Source organism: Palaemon carinicauda, chromosome 26 (genome assembly GCF_036898095.1).
Source record: "Palaemon carinicauda isolate YSFRI2023 chromosome 26, ASM3689809v2, whole genome shotgun sequence".
Lineage (NCBI taxonomy): Eukaryota > Metazoa > Arthropoda > Malacostraca > Decapoda > Palaemonidae > Palaemon > Palaemon carinicauda.
Genome location: NC_090750.1, coordinates 58993448 through 59000947, shown reverse-complemented (window position 1 = coordinate 59000947; position 7500 = coordinate 58993448). Strand labels below are relative to the sequence as shown.

General features: G+C 32.6%; 1 long non-coding RNA gene across 1 annotated transcript; it reads right to left on the bottom strand.

Annotated features, from left to right (window-relative positions):
- Window positions 1-729: 729 nt before the first annotated feature.
- LOC137620174 (uncharacterized) lies at window positions 730-6164 on the bottom strand. The gene is made up of 3 exons (XR_011040010.1): window positions 6008-6164; window positions 2115-2189; window positions 730-881 (listed from the first exon to the last, which is right to left on the bottom strand). It is a non-coding gene; the product is annotated as an uncharacterized lncRNA (long non-coding RNA).
- Window positions 6165-7500: the final 1336 nt, after the last annotated feature.

Here is a 7500-nt window from a genome sequence, read left to right as displayed (position 1 = left end):
CTGAGCAACTCCATGTACAAAACTTCTCCATTAAGCTCACAAAGTAACAATCAATAAGAATAAAAAAATAATTTTCAAATAAAGAAAAGGAAAAAGTACAAAAAGTTTGAGGCAAGATTCACATCTAGATACTACGAATAATAAAAAAGAATAATGCAAAACTTACATATGAGAACCACATGGCTAAATAGAAACGAAAAAAGATATAAAATACACTTCCCATACATGGATGAAAATATAGGCTCACACGAGAGGAATTTTCATCGCACGGGAAAATTTCCGCTCGTTAGGAGGCATGTCTTCACACGAGCGGATTTTCCCCGAGCGGTCTCATAGTTGTTTCTAAGCCGCTACACTGGAACCATGCGGGTTAGCAGTGCAAGCAGCTAGTAAATCACTACCGCTCGGAAATTTTTCCGAGCGTGTAGCATGTAAACGGCCTCATTGAAGTTCCTTGATTTCTAATCCGCGCGGAGAAAACCTCGCTGTGTCAAATCGCTCGTGCGATGCAAGCTTTAAAAGATGCAGTACTTATCTACCTTATCGCGACGTCAAATCGCTCGTGCTATGCGAGCCTTATGAAATGCAGTACTTATCCACCTGATCGTGACGTCAACCCGCTTGTGCGATGCGAGCCTTGAAAGATGCAGTACTTAGCTACCTGAACACTGCGTCAAATCGCTTGTGCGATGCGAGCCTTATAAAAATGCAGTACTTACCTATCGGAAGGGCTTCACCACTAGGCACTTACCAGTGAGAGCGAATTGGCCACGTCTACCCCGTTGACAACCACAGCGCCTCTTCCCTTGGTGGCTAGAGTGATGTTTTTCCCGTCTCCTCCTTGTATCTGTAGGTGGCCTGAGTCACACCTTATCCGAGGTCTGAAGAAAGGAGAGTAATTGGCTATGTCATATGCAATGACTGAGAATGAAATTACAATCATAATCATACCCATATTTGAATTATCAAATTTAAGTAGAGGACATTCTAACAACATGCACGAAAAAGAAAGGAAAATGCGAAGGTCATATGATGGTGAAAGATAGCAGGACATTAAAAATAATAGAATAGGTCCCTGGAGATTGCAAAAGAAACAGGGGAAGGAAGAGAAGACGATGGATTGATAAACTAAGAAAAATTGCTGGTATAGACTAGCATAGAGAGACCATTAAGATACGCGAGTGAAAGGACTTGTCTGAAACCTTTGTCCTGCAGTGGACTAGCTACGGCTGATGATGATGATGATAATGTATATGACAAACTGAAATTTTTAGTCTATCCAATAATTAGTCATAGGTCTTACTGATGATGAAAAAAATAATAATTGAAATTAAACTGATACATTTTCTTTAATCTACATAATAATTAGAATTTATAATACTAAATTAGAGAACTGAATAACACTCATTTAAAAAAAATAACATGGAGATTAACAAAGATTAATTTTTGAAAAGTTGATGTGTTTGTAAAAGAAAAAATATACCAATGTAAGGCGAAATTGTTTTATAATTTTATGACAAAGTATGTGAAGTTGTGAAAAAAATATATATTTCTAAATTAAACAAACATTATTTTCTGAAAAGTTATGTTTGTAAAAAAAAGTATACCAAGGTAAGGCGAAATTTTTTATACATTTTATAACAAAGTATGTGAAGTTGTTAAAAAGAGAAAAAAAATTCTAAATATATAAAATGAGAAAGGTAGAAAAAAGCATCAACAGAGAAAGTTTGTAAACTTGCCAAACGTATGAAAAAGAAAGGAGCAAATATTTGAAATAATATAATATATGTTTGTAAAAAAAAAAGTCTACCAATATAAGGTGGAAAAATGTATACATTTTATAACGAAGTATGTAAAGTAATGATTTTTTTTCTAAATATGTAAAATGAGAAAGCCAAAAATAAGCATCAATACAGAAAGTTTGTAAACTTCTCAAACGTTTGAAAAAGTAAGTGACAAATATTTGAAACTAAGAAAACTAATAGAAACTAAGGCACCAAGATGTAAGATTGATAATCAATTAACGATTACAGGATATATTACTACTAAGGGTAAATCTTAGACACAAATACATATACATATACATATACAAATACATATACATAGATATATACCTGTCATCCAGTACAGCATAAGTGAAGCCGGCCAGAAGCAATTTGATGACCAGCTTGAACATTTTCTTGTTCCCTCTGTATAATAAAAAATGAAAGTTAATGCTAATTTCACTAATATGATAAAGAGAAAGTTTATCTCTCTCTCTCTCTCTCTCTCTCTCTCTCTCTCTCTCTCTCTCTCTCTCTCTCTCTCTCTCTCTATATATATATATATATATATATATATATATATATATACATATATATAAATATATATATATATATATATATATATATATATTTATATTTATGTATATATGTATATATATATATATATATATATATATATATATATATATATATATATATATATATATATATACATATATCATGATCAATATGCGCATTAAAAAAACTGATTATTGACAAATAATTGTCATATATCTTTCATAGCTTACTACAATACCCACACTTCACCTATATAAATCAACATTAGCTCTTCTTATTATAAGTATCCTTCGTCTCTTCTGATTCATTTGCAGAGATCATCAGCATCCATTTCTTGTAGGTGGCCCCCACTCCCCACCTCTCTCTCTCTCTCTCTCTCTCTCTCTCTCTCTCTCTCTTCTCTCTCTCTCTCTCTCTCTCTCTCTCTCTCTCTCTCTCTCTCTCTCTCTCCATGCATACATTTACTAAGAAAATGATGGTAATGTTTATATTATAACTGGTTTACATATTTGAACGCCCTTATTAACAAACACAAATTCGCAGGTGGATGACGTATCACAGTCAGGCGTTGGCGAAGAGACAGAAATGTGACTATTTTCTTTTTTTATTATTCGATTTGTCTTTATTGATTACGCTGATTATAAAAACATCAAATTAAACCAGAGTCATACACCTTGTGGCATATAACTATTACTCCTTAAATTATTGGAATCTGTAATGAATAATGATATACTTCATCCAAGGAAATTCCATTTGGCAGCGCTGTCCCAAACTCATCCCACCAACCTTAAATAAGCTGGTGATTGTTACCTTGGTCAATTGTACAGAGATATGACTTAATATCCATGTGTTTTGATGAAGAAAAGAAATACTAAACACTTTTATAAATAACCTCAGGTTGCGTCGTATAGCATATGGAAAAAATCACATCTTTTTCTGATAAAAATATCCATTCCTAATAAGGAAAACGATTGTTGTATAATTTACCAACTTCCAATTTTCTAGCCTCTACTTTCCTACCACTGATTTTTGACTCACGTGGTCTTCAAGTAATTGACTATATTACTTGGGATAAGGTACACCTGATGCCATCTATTGGCGGTAAAGTAAAACTCGTTACGATATATTGGAGGGGGCTAGGAGGAGTCTTCGTGATTATGCCTTTCGTAATGTAACACAATTGTTATTCTACGTAGTTTTCTCTGATAATTCATGTCATACCATGAAACATATCAATTATCTCTTGGTTTCATAAAATTGTAATTGAAAATTAAATGAAACAACTGCGTAATTACTTGATTGTCTCACCAATTTCAGTATATTTGGCATATATGGTGACCCACCCCCACCCCCAAATGTAATTGAACTAACGATTGTTCGCTGAGGAAATATTTCTGTGATATTTATTGTGAAATTTGTAATTTCCTGATAATTAAGTTGTGTCCAAACAACAAGGAACATCAAGTTCACGTGCGTCTTGTTTTATAGTAATTTTGTGCCCAAATAGCAACAGAAATGGAGTAATAAGAATTATAATAAGTAAATGATGGGGATAATTAGCAATTCAGTACTCGACTGCTAAGGCCATCTATTGGCCATGAAAATAAACTATATTTGGGGCTCTTTAATCCTTGCATTCTGGAACCTTCCATGACGTCATTTTGGTTTAAAAATAGCCTAAAATAGCCTACCTAATTGGAGCTTACTATAACTACTATAACTCATACCTGCCACACATGTTTCTACATAAGAATCAATATATCATCCTTTTCCAATTGGATAGAATCATTCACATGAATGGAACAAGGAACGTGTGCTGCCATCTTTTGACAAGAAGTGGAAACACTCGGATTCTATTCATATTCGGAGAAGTGTGTGATTAATAAAACATACTTTCATGGTAGTTTTTTTTTATCAATAAATGTATCAAAAATTCATAATTCCAATAACACTATTTTTCTTCTAATTTGTAGGCTCTAAGTTATAGGGATTGTATGTAAAAAATAGACAGTATATATTACAAAAATATAGAAAATATCCCAGTATACTAACAGCAAAGAGTTGGAATTCAGCCATAGAGTTAAAAATCCTAAATTTAACCAAAACATATTCATGTCCGCAGCAAATACGTTATTAGCTAATCATAAGCCCAAATATAGAAATGAACCTTCTATAAGGTGTGCCTTGTTACATGTAACAGAGGCGTAGGGTCGTTTTTTCCGGGGGGGGGGGGGGGCTAAAGTTCGAAAAAGCAAATGTAGGAGATGACTTAGTTCTGTTTAGTGAATCGTGAATGGAATTACAAAAGGTGATAGAAGATATGAATAGAAAAAGCAGAAATGTCAGACTGAAAATGAATAGGAGTAAAACTAAGATAATATTCAATTGAATTCAGTTATATATAGCAGCTTGGTATACTACGAGCTGCAGAATTCAAAACGGGCAGGCAATCTACAACTAGCCTACAGTTTGATATATAACGTCTCTGACTGGTGATCGCCAGACTGGGGTTCGAGTCCTGCTCAAACTCATTAGTTTTGTTGATTGCTGCAACCTCACCATCCTTGTGAGCTAAGGATGAGGGGGGGGGGGCGAGTTTGGGGGAGCCTATAGCTCTATCTGCTGTAATCATAAGCAGCCATTTCCTGTCCTTCCTTGGTCCTTGCTTAGGAGATGGGGCATGCGCGCTGATCATACGTATATATGGTCAGTCTCTAGGGCATTTTCCTGCTTGATATGCCAGGCAATGTCACTGTCCCTTGTTACTACCATTCATGAGCGGCCTTTAAACTTTTAAATTATGAAAGTCTTACTTCTGTTAAAATGTTTGTACTTCGCTGTGGTAAAATCGTCTCTTTTGTTAATAATGAATTCTTTATGAACTGAGATCATTCGTTCTAAGTTGCAATTGAGTTGCTGGACGATAATTTCATTAATTTCAAAGAATAAAAAAAAATCTTCATCATTTACTATACTACGCAAAACTGGGTTCAACCTCAACACCAACTCATGCTTGAAAAGAAATATTTTTATCTTGTTTTTACCTCTTATATTTGACAAAAAAATCACCAGCCTTATATATAAATTATATCAATTTAAAGTTAAAATTAACTATTATCTAAAAAAGGGACAAATAATTAAAATAGGAATTCTAAAATGTCAAGCAAAATACGTATTTTCAAGAAAACAATTCTTTATATATAAAAAGAGGAACTAATGAAAAAAATAGGAATATTAAAATGTCAAGCAAAATACGTATTTTCAAGAAAACAATTTTTCATATATAAAAAAGGAACTAATAGATAAAATAACCATTCCAAAATGTCAAGCAAAATACCTATTTTCAGGAAAACAATACTTTATATCAAAATAAAGAAAATGAACTAATAAATATGATAATAATTCCAAAAAGTTTAGCAAAATACGTATTTTCAAGAAAACAATCATTTATATCAAAATAAAAAAAAAAATGAGCTAATAGATAAAATAAAAAATTCCAAAAACTCAAGCAAAATACATATTTTCAAGAAAGCAATCCTTTATATCAAAATAAAGAAAATGAACTAATAGATAAAATAAAAAATTCCAAAAATCAAGCAAAATACGTATTTTCAAGGAAACAACCCTTTATATAAAAATAAACAGGAACTAATAAACAATAATAATTACATACATTAAGTACTTACTTTAAGTATTCATAAAGCGAAAATTTTCACGAACGCACAAATATATCACTTAGACCAGAGTCCAAAGCCGGACTCGTGCTAGAAGCTACGCAGCTACCCACAGAGGACTGTACTGTAAAGCTCTTGGGCCGTCTGACTAGATACCCAATGCCATGGGCATTGAGGGGCGGATTCCCACCTGTACATAGAGAGAATGGTACCAGCTACATCTCTGGATGGTGATAGGGGCATGGTAGATGGGGGTATGTGAGGCTAGTTAGGGGTAAGTAGATGGAGCAGTTTACCAGAATCTGATACCTGACAACGGTGTTTGGTTTTAGGCACATACGAATCGTTATTATTATTATTGTTGTTATTATTATTATTATTAATATAATAATAATAATAATAATAATAATAATAATAATAATAATAATAATAATAATAATAATAATAGTAATAATAATAATAATAATTTTATTATTATTATTATTATTATTATTATTATTATTATTGTTATTATTATTATTATATTGATAATAATAATAATAATAATAATAATAGTATTATTATTATTATTATTATTATTATTATTATTATTACAAGCTAGGCTATAACCCGAATTGGAAAAGCAAGATGCTATAAGCCCAAGGACTCCAACAGAAAAAAATAGCCCAGTGAGGAAAGGAAACGAGGAAATGAATAAACTACAAGAGAAGGAAAAAAAACAATCAAAATAAAATATACTCTCAAGTATACCCTCAAGCAAGAGAACTCTAACCCAAGACAGTGGAAGACCATGTTACAGAAGCTATGACACTACCCAAGAGTAGAGAACAATGGTTTGATTTTGGAATGTCCTTTTCCTAGAAGAGCTGCTCACCTTATATGAATGTAGTTTAATCTAGTGTCAAAGAGTACATTGAACATGTAATAAACGTTCTTTTTTATATACGTAGTTAATTCTTGCAAAGCAATTTACTAATTAACATTAAGTTTCCCTGCAAAAATCTCATCTATTCCATAGTCTTCCACTGTCTTGGATTAGAGATCTCTTGCTTGAGGGTACACTCAGGCACATTGTTCCATCTTATTTCTCTTCCTCTTTTTTTATTTTTTATGGTTTATATATGAAAGATCTAATTTAATGTCGCAACTGTTCCTAAACATTCTATTTTGATTATTTATTACATCTCTTGTAGTTCATCTATTTCCTTGTTTCCTTTCCTCACTGGACTACTTTTCCCTGTTGGAGCCCTTGGGTTTATAGCATCTTGCTCTTCCAACTAGGGTTATGGCTTAGGCTGTAATAATAATAATAATAATAATAATAATAATAATAATAATAATAATAATAACTAGAGGGGCAGTCAGAATAGCGCAGACCTCCGCCGCGGCAGCTTATTTCTCGACCTCTTGCTCGACCGTGACTTTGACCTTTAACCTTGACCTTCCAAAATTTATTAATTTCCAGCTTTTTTACCCAACAGGTAATCCCTGCAAGTTTCATTCCT